Raw genomic sequence first — 12,584 nt, forward strand, 5'->3', positions numbered from 1 at the left:
TGAATGTTTTGTGCTGACAAAAAATTCTTGTTAAAAATTTTAATGTTTTTTTGCCAAATACGATTTTTTTTTTCAATGTTTGAATTTTTGTTTTTATGTTTAATAATATTTCTGTGTATTGTAGAAGTGATTACCACACTTCTTTAAATTAATTTTTTCATGATAATATGGGAACCATTCCCATAATATTATGGGAATGGTTCCCATAATGGTATAGGAACCATTCCAATTGCATTATGGGAATCATTCCCATAATATTATGGGAATAGTTCCCATACTATTATGGGAACCATTCCCATAATATTATGGGAATGGTTCCTATAATATTATAGAAAGTATTCCTATAAATTATAGGAACCATTCCCATAAATTATAAGAATGATTCCCATAATATTATAGAAAGTATTCCTATAAATTATAGGAACCATTCCTATAATTATAGGAACCATTCCTATAGTGTTATGGGTATCATTCCCATAATTATAGGAACTATTCCTATAATTATGGGAAACATTCCTATAATTATAGGCACCGCTCCCATAATTTATGGTCGTAATTCCTATGATGGTATAGGAAAAAATTTCACAGAATTATGGGAACCGCTGCCATAATTTTCTTTCCGTATACATTATAGAAAATTTAAAAATAAAAATAAGCGAAATATTCAAATAAATTATAGTTACGTCATAACTAGGAAAGTGCATAATATTTTTATTGTATTTAACTTAAAATTTACGGTGCGCTGAAGCGTGAGACTTTCTCTCATCACGCGGGTAATGTTTTACGTTGCTCTAACGCGAGTGCTGAAGGGTTAAAAAACCAAAAAGATTCTTATAGCTGTATACTCAGAAAATTAAGTAATAGGAATTACTATCAAGTTATGGTAAAATTTCTGGCATCAATCCTATAGTAGTGAATATTATCTAGATGATTGTATAAATCATCGAGATTGTAACATTCACTATATTTATAATAATTTTTACAATCCTGCATGTTAACTATAGAGTTAATTATTATTATTATACTAAATAGTTATATTTACAATCCAGATGGTAACAGCATCTTAATAGTAACTGTTACGAAATTTATTGCAGAAGTTATCATCCAACAATTATTATTACTATTGAAAAAAAATTATAACACTACTTCTTTTTGTATTGAAAAACGTTCCAATCATTCTAGATGAAGGGAATTAAAAATTTAGCATAATAAACATAATTACTTGATTTTCTGAGTGTACGTATAAAGGTGTATACTTGACTATAGCATTTCTCATAGAACTTATTCATTCTTATAAAATTTCTACAGGAATTTATGAGAATCTAATAGGTTCTATGAGATTTTCTAACCAGGGATATTATATGTTAATAAATGTTATTTAATAATTTCTATGTATTTTATTGATATAGGGGAGGGGAGGAGGCAGAAGAGGGTAGGGTAGCAAACGGGGTACCCCAAAAATTTTATAAAAAAAAAAAATTTTTTTTTTTCGTCTAATTACTATAAATCCGATATATTTGCGCATTTTTAGCCCCACGCATGACACCTGGGGCAAAATGAACCAGCCGAAAATTCCAAACAAATGATTCTTTCAAATTTTGATCGTCAAATTAAAAAAAATTTAATACATTAATCCATTTTTCGGCAGATTTTCTATAGCTGGGGCAAATTTGGCCACTAAAAATATTCAAAAATAATATTTTATTTTTTTCTTGATAAAATTCTTTAAATAATGCAAAATAATCTGTAATCTAAAAAATGAAAAAACACGTTTTTTGGGTTCAAAATAACGACAAACATTTCTCAATGATGAAAAAAATTAAAAAAAAAAAAAATTATAATTTTTTGGAGGGAGGCCATTCTGCCCTACAAAAAATTTTTTTTTTGCCTTCGCATCCACCAATAATGTGAAATGTAATTTTTCTTTATGTATATTACATATAAAAAATTTTATTTAATGAAATTTGATCAACTTTCAAAAATTTTTTTTTTTAACTTTTTTTAAAGGTATCCCTTTTTGCCCGCCAAAAATAAAAATTTTATTTATTAACGGCAGCTAAAAATTTTGTTTATTTGCCTTGAATGTCATTAAAAACAAAAAGATTTAGCGTATTTTAGTCCTCAAAAACTTAGTATTTCCTTAGGTACCTCCTTTTGCCCTCTCCCCCTCCCCTATTTATATTTTACATTGTATTAATCGTTTTTTCACTTTCATAATTCTAATTAATTTTTAGTTTAAATTAAAATATATTTTGGCTTATTGGACATGTAGATTTCTGACTTGTACTGAACTCTTTGTACTGAAATTAAATAAAATTTTTAAAAAATTAAATATTGCATTTTAATTATTTTTTTAACTTTCTTCAACTCCTGACAAGCAACATGTACTCTCCTTCCTCTCTTTTTTACTTTAAATCAATTACTTTCATGAAACAACTACTTTATGCAGAATCGATTGAAATTTAATTTAAAATAAAAAATTCTCACTAGCTCTTTTACACTGTAAAAAATCACCGGGGTAAGTCCAGGCGGTGTAAAATTTCAACAACAAAAGCGGTGTGAAAATAACGCCGCCGCCGGTGTAAAAATTCTTTACCGGTGTTAAAATATTTTACTTTATGAATATTTTTATTACTCGATCACTATACTCGTTAATAAATAATACTCTTTATTAATTTTCATAAAGAACTGACATTTTTTGTGTTTTATAATCTTTAAAGTTAATACTCCAAGCAGACGCAGTTTACCCCGCTTTTACACCGGTTACCCTGCTTTTACACTGGTTTAACACCGGTATCTTAACATCGCCGAATTACGCCTCCTACACCGGTGTAATCTCATTTTAACACCGGGCGGAGTCAAAATGTGTCCATTTTTAACGTCGCTCTTTTTGCAGTGTAAGAACCTTAATATTTAAAATTAAAAACAACTGAATATTTTTTTCCCTCATTGCTACGAGAGGATTATGCTTTTCCTATCAGGAGTTAATATATTTGGTAGAGTATAAAAAATTCGCTTACCAGGCAAGCAGCATGGAATTCGTTGCGACAGGTATGACATGAAAGCTTTGGTATCTGTATATAATAAATAAAAAATATAACAGTTTTTTACTTTTGAACATGTGTATTTAAGTCATTCTCCTACATCATTGAACTTAAAATACAGAGTAAGTAACCATCAAGATCAATCACCTTAAAAAATCCTTTTTTTTTTTATTCAGTCAAAAAGTAACGCGATAATTTAGTTGTATATAATATAATACTATTACTTATTATTACACCAGTGCTAGTTTACTTTACGCTCGAGGGGAAACCTAGAGAGCAAAGTATATAGAAAGGACAGACGCATTCCACTAGTCGCGGGTTTTGCACGAGATCGAGATTTTTTCTCGTCACAGATTAAAACGAATTTTCGACTGACACTTTATAATCTGCCAACACCACTATTCATGGTTCGGATTTTATAGTTAACTATGGATATTTCATTGATCTTAAGAAACAGAATACGTATACATTGTAAGGAGGTTCGACCGCAACTAGTGAGTCAAAGTAGTGTTTGAATTTTTTCGTTTGCTAAATTCTCCTAATAGTTTTAAAAATTCATTATTTTAATTTATAATAACATAAAGAATTCATAAATTAATATTTATTACTTATTTAATTAAAGAAAGTAATGAAATTACTTGGTTATTTACCCAGGTAGAAAGTCATCAATGGAATTAGCTTGTATTAAGGTAATTTTATCAGTTTTAGCGTAAAATTAGCTAACAAACTATGGTTAACACAAGGTTAGTTGGTAACGCTTTGTATCGCTAACATAAAGCTTGCAGTTTTAGCTTGCATAAACAGTGACAATTTAGCTTACTATAAGGTTAAAAGTATATCGTATTCTTAGCTAGAATAGATTTGGTAATTTAAGCTTGAAAACATGTTTACAGAGAAAAATTTTTTATTATTTTTAACTTCCCGCTAAGAAAATTGTAAATTTTCAAAAATTCGGGAAGTTATTGGTTTCGGTCCGATTTACGAAAATCGAATTTCCATCAGATGTCGACGTTTCGAGGTCCTAGGAAGCTATCCTGACTAATTTCACGATGATGTCCGAGTGTATGTATGTGTGTACGTACGTACGTACGTACGTACGTATGTACGTACGTACGTACGTACGTATGTATGTATGTAAATATTCATAACTCTTGAACGGATGAACCGATTTTGATCATTGAGGTGTCATTCGACGCGGCTTGTTAATGTCTTGAGGCCGTAGAAATTTGAACTTAATCGGTAGGGTGCGTTCAGAGATATTTCAAAAATAAAATTTTTTCAAAAATGTTTTATTTGGATAACTTCCAATTTGCTCGATGGATTGATTCCAAAATCTAATCAGCTCTAAAACTCTATAAGCCGCGTCGAATGCCACCTCAACCATCAAAATCGGTTCATTCGTTCAAGAGAAACCGTTGACGAAAGAATTCAAAAAAAATTTTTTCCTTTGTTTTTTTGAAATTTCTCAAAAACGGCTGAGTAAATCAATTTCAAAATTCGACCAGCTTTAGAACTTGATAAAACGCGTCGATTGCCACCTCAACCATCAAAATCGGTTGATTCGTTCGCGAGATATCGTGGAAGAAAGAAATGCTAAAAAATGGTTTTTTACAAAACAATGGCATACAAAAGTATTTGCGAGCTCGAAGAGCTCGAAAATATATTCACAATAATGTTTTCGAGCTCAGCGAGCTCGAAAACAGCGGGAAGTTTTGGGGCTGGCCCGCAGGGTCAACTGACAGACCGATTTTTTTTTTTTGTAAACAAACATCAGATAGTGGGCATTAAATGTGTAGTGTTATATATATTTTCCCTAGTGGTTTTGACGTCACCGTATAAACATTTATCTGAAAATAATAATAATATTTATTTCAAAACATAAAATAATTAATAAGACGATTTGAGGTTACGCATTACCTTAGATGTAAATCAACTACAAATACATTTTGTTTGAATTATTCTAGTCACATTCGATAGAGAAAAATATATAAGTTTTATTAGTATATAAATTATAAATTAACTTTTGTTTGTTAAAATATTTTAAACTTACCTTAATATTAGTGCAATATAAATAATAAACTTTGATTATAACTTGCACGGAAAGAACAAGATAGTTCTGGCAAACATGCCAGATTATTCTCAGATACATCTGAGTGAAAAAAAAATTTCAGATGCTTGTGAGCCCTGTGGAAAAGGTCTTATAAAATCTCATAAAAAAAATTGGCTATGAGAAAACGATCAGTATTTGTCCACGAAAAATCTCAAAAATTCTGATACAATTATTTTCTCATAGATGGTACATCCAAAAAATTTTTTTCTTAAAATTCTCATATAAATTATCAGAATCTATAAGAAACAGAAGCTGTAATATTGTGAGTATAAGTATTTATAAGTTTTCGAAAAATGTAAAGTTTACAATTGAGTAGATTTTGGAAATGAATAAGATTGTATGAGACGATTTCTGAAGTAATCATACAAGATTTGATACTGATTAATCAATGTGAGTACAGTTATTTTCCATATAGTTTATATGCTAAATGATTGAATTTTTTAGCATGAATTCAAAAAGTTTCTATTATGTACACTCAAGAATATTTGTATGAGTATTTACGCGGAAAATCTTTAGCAATCTATTTACGAAAATCTATGAAATTGAGTCCGTTTATTTATTCATCAAAAATTACTCAAGTAAACATTAATATTAAATATTAAAGTCATGATGTATTATGGGATATACCATAGTACAACCCAAACAGGTACTTGTTGGTCTGTCAAATGACAGAGGAGTACTCGAATATAATCGTATTGAAATTTGGAATATAACACTTCTGAAATAAATGGCTTACCAGGGACACTACAAATCGTAGGCGCGATCTCGTGGCGAGCACCGAACTACTCCCGCTGCTGCTGCCTAGCACCGGTGACTTTCCCCTTCTCCATATCGATCTTTTCTCCCGAGAAATTTTTTCTCTTGGCCTAAGCAACTTTTGTTATTTTGTTCGGAGAATACAAAAAAACTTGCGTGAAAAGAATAGTACTTGTTCCGAGAAATTTTATTCTGTTTAACCAAAAAAATGCAATATCGCTACAAAAAAATAATGCACCAAAAAAAAAAAAAATGGGGCAAGATAAATTACTGGGTTTGTAAAAAATCACATAGAAACTTATATTTTCACTCATCTCCGAACAGTTAAAATATTTAAAGTACAAGAAATAGTGATAATATTAGTATTTTTGGTGTAAATTCTTATAAAAAAAAAAATGAAATTAAGCAATTATTTTTGAATGAATCTGATAAAATTAATATTTTATGTGAATGGAAATTATTTATAAAATCTCATAAGTACTCCATAATATTTTATAAGTAATAGCCTTCTAACTAAAACTTACAAAAACTCATAAATCACATAGCTTTTAAATTAAAATTAAATCTTTTAAGTTTTTACAAGTTAATTCGATTATAGATTTTCTTACTAATTCTCATAAAATTTTTATGAGAAAAAGGTCCGCATTTGTCCATGTGATTCCTGATTCAGTCTCATAAATTTTCGAAGAAATACATGTTAAATATTTTCTCATAAAATATGACAAATATTTTATGATATTCAATAAGATATTATCTCCTAGGATACCTCTTACTAAAACTTATAAATTCTGGAAATTTCGTATAAAAAAATAATTTTATTGAGATTTTGTAAGCATTATAACATCGGAATTCGCCTGCTCAATTCTTATTGAAAATAGATTAGAATAAACTGTAACAATCTTATAGAAGTGAAAGTACTTATTCAATCTCATAATCGTTGGCGGAATTCGAGTCACAAAATCTCATAAATTAAAAAATCTTACTCATTCTTTTAAAAATCTAGTACGGAAATCATGATAGGAACACATCAAAAGCTTTGACTCATAGATTCTCATAAAAATTCATATGAGAATTTTTTTAAATCTCATAGATATTTTCGAAGCTCATAGATTCTCATAAAAAATATTCAATATCTTATCAGAATTTATGAGAGCTTTTCCACAGGGAGGTCTATCTAGATAGAACTGAGATGAATGTAGATTATATTGAAATCTATCTCAGATTTACCTCAGATGCATCTTGGATTATTTATTGTTAGATACTTCTGGCGACTATCCGAAATAGTTCCCAGAAACATCTGCATTGGTTCAGTATCTATCCGAGATTATTCTCAAGTAAATCTCCGATACTTTTTGGCTAGCGCATGCGCGTTGAACGTAGTCATTTATTTTTTTACGTTGACATACATTCCAAAAACAATTGAAAATAATAAAAATTGTTAATAAATTTTAATATAATGTATTAATCAACATTATGTTGAATCATCAACGAAAACATTACAATAAAAATGTAAAATGTGAGTTTAAACAAGGTTAAGTCTTACTATCCCAAATATAAATATGATAATGATAAAATGATAACGATAACATGGTTGGTTTATAAATAATTTTTTTACATACTTTTATAATTTAACTTTCAGAATCGGCACACAGTAAATCATTCACAATAATAAATAATAAACGGACAATAAAATTTAATGGTTATGCTTTATTATATTACCGGCGTATAAATAAATAGGCATATGTGAAAATCAATCTACGCGCATGCGCTAGCCAAAAAGTATCGGAGATTTACTTGAGAATAATCTCGGATAGATACTGAACCAATGCAGATGTTTCTGGGAACTATTTCGGATAGTCGCCAGAAGTATCTAACAATAAATAATCCAAGATGCATCTGAGGTAAATCTGAAATAGATTTCAATATAATCTACATTCATCTCAGTTCTATCTGGATAGACCTCACAAGCATCTGAAATTTTTTTTTCACTCAGATGTATCTGAGAATAATCTGGCATGTTTGCCAGAACTATCTTGTTCTTTCCGTGTGCAATCAACCTCTCTCTAACAAACAAGCTTCCAAGTAGATGGCACTCTTTACTGCCGTGAAGCTAAAGTCCTCCCAGAGAGTAAATCGCCGTCGGGAATTGTCGGAAATTTTCGGTTTGTAATGTTAATGTATAGCATGTATAGTAACGGCGTGAGATTAGACTTGTTTTTCCATAGTGGGGGTAAAAACCGACGGCGACTTACTCTCTGGGAGGACTTTAAATTCATTATTAGTCAGTCAATTACTTATTAGTCAGTAAATTTATTCAAAGCTACTGATCTTTCAGTAAATTTTGTAACCACTGAAAAAATCAGTAACATTTTTACTGATTTAACTTAAGAGAGTAAGGACGTTCTAAAAAATTCAAATTTTTTTATTATGAGCATTAAAAACTTGTGATTCAATAAATTAAAAAAAATCAAAACTTACTTGCTTAGTAAATATTTTTCTTTATATATGTTGCAAATAAAATTGAACTTATTTATTGCTTGTAAACAATAACACAAACTCCTAATTAACCTCAAACTTCAGTTTTCAATGTACGCTTGGAGTAATGTTAGCAGATAAGGTAGTTTTAAGTTTAGAATTCAAGCTTAGAACAAATCTTATCATACGCGTGGAAAAAGAGCTAACAGCAAGGTATATTTGAAGGTTAGTTACACTCTAAAGACTTGTCATAGAATTCATCCTAATAACAACCTAGAATAAAGCTTACAAAACAAGATTTAGAAGTTAAGCTAAAATAAAGCTATTTTGAAGTTTCAAACTTGTCCGACTAAGATAATTTTCTACCTGGGAATTGTGACTCATATGATTTAAGAAAAAGATTTGGCAACAGCGCGTTCTTACTTCTTACTCATCGATATTCAAATTAAAGCGGGAAAAATTTATTTCTAATCTCGTCTCTCTCATTAATGCATTTCTATCTTTGTTTTTTCCCTCAGCTGCTTCCGCGACGTTGCCAAGCCCTCAATAATATGTATCTCCGTCAATGAACGAGATTAAATAATAAAGTTTAACTTGAATTATTAAAATAATTACAACGGTAGCACTATATTGTTAAAATTTTATCGTATTCTAAAAAACGTTATTTTTAGATCTATTTTTCTAAAAAACTAGACGGTGGATCATATTCAAATTTTGAGAATTCATAGATGAAGTACTTCTTTACATGTTTACTAAGTTTCAAATCTTAAAGTTGGAAAATTTTTTTTTCATCAGATTCGGTCGAACCTCCACAGTAAAAAATATTGTGTATTTGTGTCGGAAACGGTTTGTGTTAAACTGACACAAAGTTTGTGTCACTTTTTGTAACATAAAAAATGTGTTATACACTCTTTATTAACACATTTCGTGTGTTACTGTGGAATTCTTTGCGCCCTCTTGTGGCAATATTTCAACATAATCTTTGTGTTAAAAAGGGGTTACACAAAGTTTGTGTCGAAATTTCGACACAAATTTCGTGTCAACCGTTTTTAACACACAAACTGTGTTGATTTGACACAATATTTTTTACTGTGATCCTTAATACTTCAGCCGAATCGTAATAAGTCGTCAACTTTTAAATCGGCTAGATAATTTTTAAAAAATTTTCTTAACAAAAGGTATTTTCCTTAAACATTAATTTAAATTTTAAAATAATTAAATTTAGTCCCTAGTAGAAATGTTCAATTTTTTACTCGATTAAGTCTAGCATCTGGCTAGCGTTCATATCTAGTAACTGGCCAGCAATCGTATCCAGTAACTGGCTAGTGAAACTAGGTAAAAACTGGAAGTTGCGCCACCTATAACTGAATCGTAAACATTGGTCACACTGATGTTCTACTTATACTAGTGTATGTGTATGTTTATTTTTTCACTTTAACCTGTAAGTTGAATAATATTTAGTAAACATCAAGAAACAATACAAATAATTAACAAAAAATAAAAATTGTGTCTTTCAAAATAAAAATAATCGGTAATATATTTTAAAAAATGGATGAAGTTGAAAAAATCGACGTTTTATGTTATTAATGTTTCTCGTTTTATATTTAAAAATATAATATAATAAATTAAGAAATAAATTTTATAACTTTTCCGTGTATTATTATTATTATTATTATTATTATTATTATTATTATTATTATTATTATTATTATTATTATTATTATTATTATTATTGTTGTTGTTGTTATTATTATAATTTTTAATTGTAATAAAATCAATATTTAATACTCAATAACCTCAAGATCAACAAGAGTCGCCATGTTTTATTTGCTATCTAGTAAAACTGGCCAGTTACTAGACAGTTACTGGATATTATACTAGCCAGTTCCTAGCTTAAGTCTAGTTAAACTAGCCAGTTACTGGCCAGATACTTGATTACGTTTCTACTAGGGGTCTGTTAATTTTTTAATATATTAAAAATACACAATAAAAAAGATTTGTAAATAGATGATGCAACTTCCGGTAACACGACAGACTCCACACAGTTTAATCCAGTTAACTGAATAATGGTATTAAACATTTTTTTTCGAATCAAATATATCAAACATTAACACGATTTACTTATATTTATAAATATTTTCAATTTTATCAGTTTGTTTCTTTGTAAGAAAACAGAACAGCAACTTATGGGTGTGGCAACCTCTTTCCGAACGATTTTAAAACTTATAAGTGAATTTATCATTAAAAAAAAAAACGAAATACTGAACCACTTATTGTTTGCATTATAATTATAAAGAGCGTATTGATTTTTTTAATGACATTGGAACTTTATATTTTCTAAGCCGATACTGCAACGGAGTATTTCGTATGTTACCAAGCGATCTTTTCTTAGCAATACGCAGAAACGAAACTATCAAACTGTACAACTGATTCGGTGTACAGACCAAGGTTTTAAATAAGATAAGTGCTGAACGTGGACGTGGTGGGATTCATATTAAAGATAACTGTCCACTTTATAGTAGTTATGTACACTGTCAGTAAATGCATTGATAATGTAATCATGAAATATTTATTTTTTGATAAAGGATATTAAATAGACTGTATAAATATTAGATATTAAATTTAAATTAATTATTAAATATAAAATCATTTTTTTGTTAATTTTAAATTTTCGATGAGAATGTATTGAAATGAAAAAACTTCTAGATTTTCAAAAACTTTTTATTCCTATTTTTTTTCAACCGTCTTCAATTTATCTATTTCATAAAAAATAATTATATCGACTATTATAAAAGAATTATTATTTTATCGTATATATAAAGATAAAAAAAAATAAATTTGAATTTTAAATGTAACAAAGAATGAAAAGTACAATGAAACCACGTTATAATTTTATTTTCTTATGATCAACTTCTCACTAAAAGTAAGAGAATGGTGTGGGAACACGACCACTCTTACTGTCGGCTTCTTCAAATGCATGTTGTTGCCAGGGTGACGTGTTATTTGTAAGACCAATTCCAGAAACGTTGACCCCTGTGGAGATGTATGTAAAAAAGTATTACTATATTAAAAATATCATATCAGTACTTACAGTTCAAAACTGATTACCAGTAACGAAAAAAAGTATCTCTGTTGGAGATAGGAGTACTCATACGTACACACACAGACACTCACACACAAATGCAACAAAAATCTACTGCGCCGATATACGTACACCATTCAACGATAAAGACACACACACACACACACACACACGTGTTGATGATTGCTGACATAAATAAAAGTTTTGCTACCACGTGCTTACATGAATCATCAAACTAACTTAACAAGGAAAACTCATACCCACGATCCTTCCACCTTTGAGAACTTGACCAGTTATTTTATCCGGATCATCTGGAGTACTTGATGATTAAAGACAAAAAGTAATAATTTTTAAACAATTATTGTCCTCACTAACTTTACCAAAGTTCAAGAAGTGTCCGTGATTTATTATATTTTCATCGCCGGTACAATTTTTACTTTAATGTGTTCCACTAACAAATTGACAAATGTGATGAATTGATACACGCATTATTTGCTGTAATAATCTTTAACATAATAATTTAAATAAATTATCAAAACATAAATAAGCCAGTTGATTTTATATAGTAAACATTATATTCAGGGGAGCCTACTTTGATTAGTTTATTTTTTGGCCACCAGATGGCTAGTATCTAAGCCACGCCCATTCGGAGATGGGAATACTCCTACACACACACACACACACACACACACACACACACACACACACACACACACACACACACACACACACACACACACACACACACACGTGTTGATAATTGCTGACATAAATAAAACAGTTTTGTTACCACGTGCTTACATTTGAATAAACGTGCAACATAAATTGATATTGAAGTATTTAATTAATTAAATAGCGTAAATTGCATATCTTCCACAATCTCAACAAAAGCTTCTTTTGTTATTTTCAATACTTGTATGCCCATAGTTAAAATATTTTCAATTTTAATTGTAATCAAATATTTCATATTTTATAAAAGCTGTAACTGTATAATCTTTAAAATTATGAATAAATTTTTTTTTATTTTAACATATTTATTCATAATTTTTAAGATTATACAGTTACAGCCTTAGCTAGGAGCACAATTTGTTTGTGAACTAATGCAGAATAAAAAAGA

The 12,584-nt window shown here is 29.2% G+C and overlaps 1 long non-coding RNA gene across 1 annotated transcript in view; it reads right to left on the minus strand.

Moving 5' to 3' along the window:
• Positions 1 to 472: 472 nt before the first annotated feature.
• Positions 473 to 12,584, minus strand: part of LOC130675641 (uncharacterized) — a 28,737-nt gene continuing 16,625 nt past the window's right edge. Inside the window, exons 2-3 of the long non-coding RNA XR_008991319.1 lie at positions 3,021 to 3,074; positions 473 to 2,300 (exon numbers count right to left, since the gene is read on the minus strand). This is a non-coding gene — a long non-coding RNA (uncharacterized LOC130675641). The remainder of the gene's footprint in view (positions 2,301 to 3,020; positions 3,075 to 12,584) is intronic.

The sequence above is a fragment of the Microplitis mediator genome, chromosome 10 (assembly GCF_029852145.1).
Source record: "Microplitis mediator isolate UGA2020A chromosome 10, iyMicMedi2.1, whole genome shotgun sequence".
NCBI lineage: Eukaryota > Metazoa > Arthropoda > Insecta > Hymenoptera > Braconidae > Microplitis > Microplitis mediator.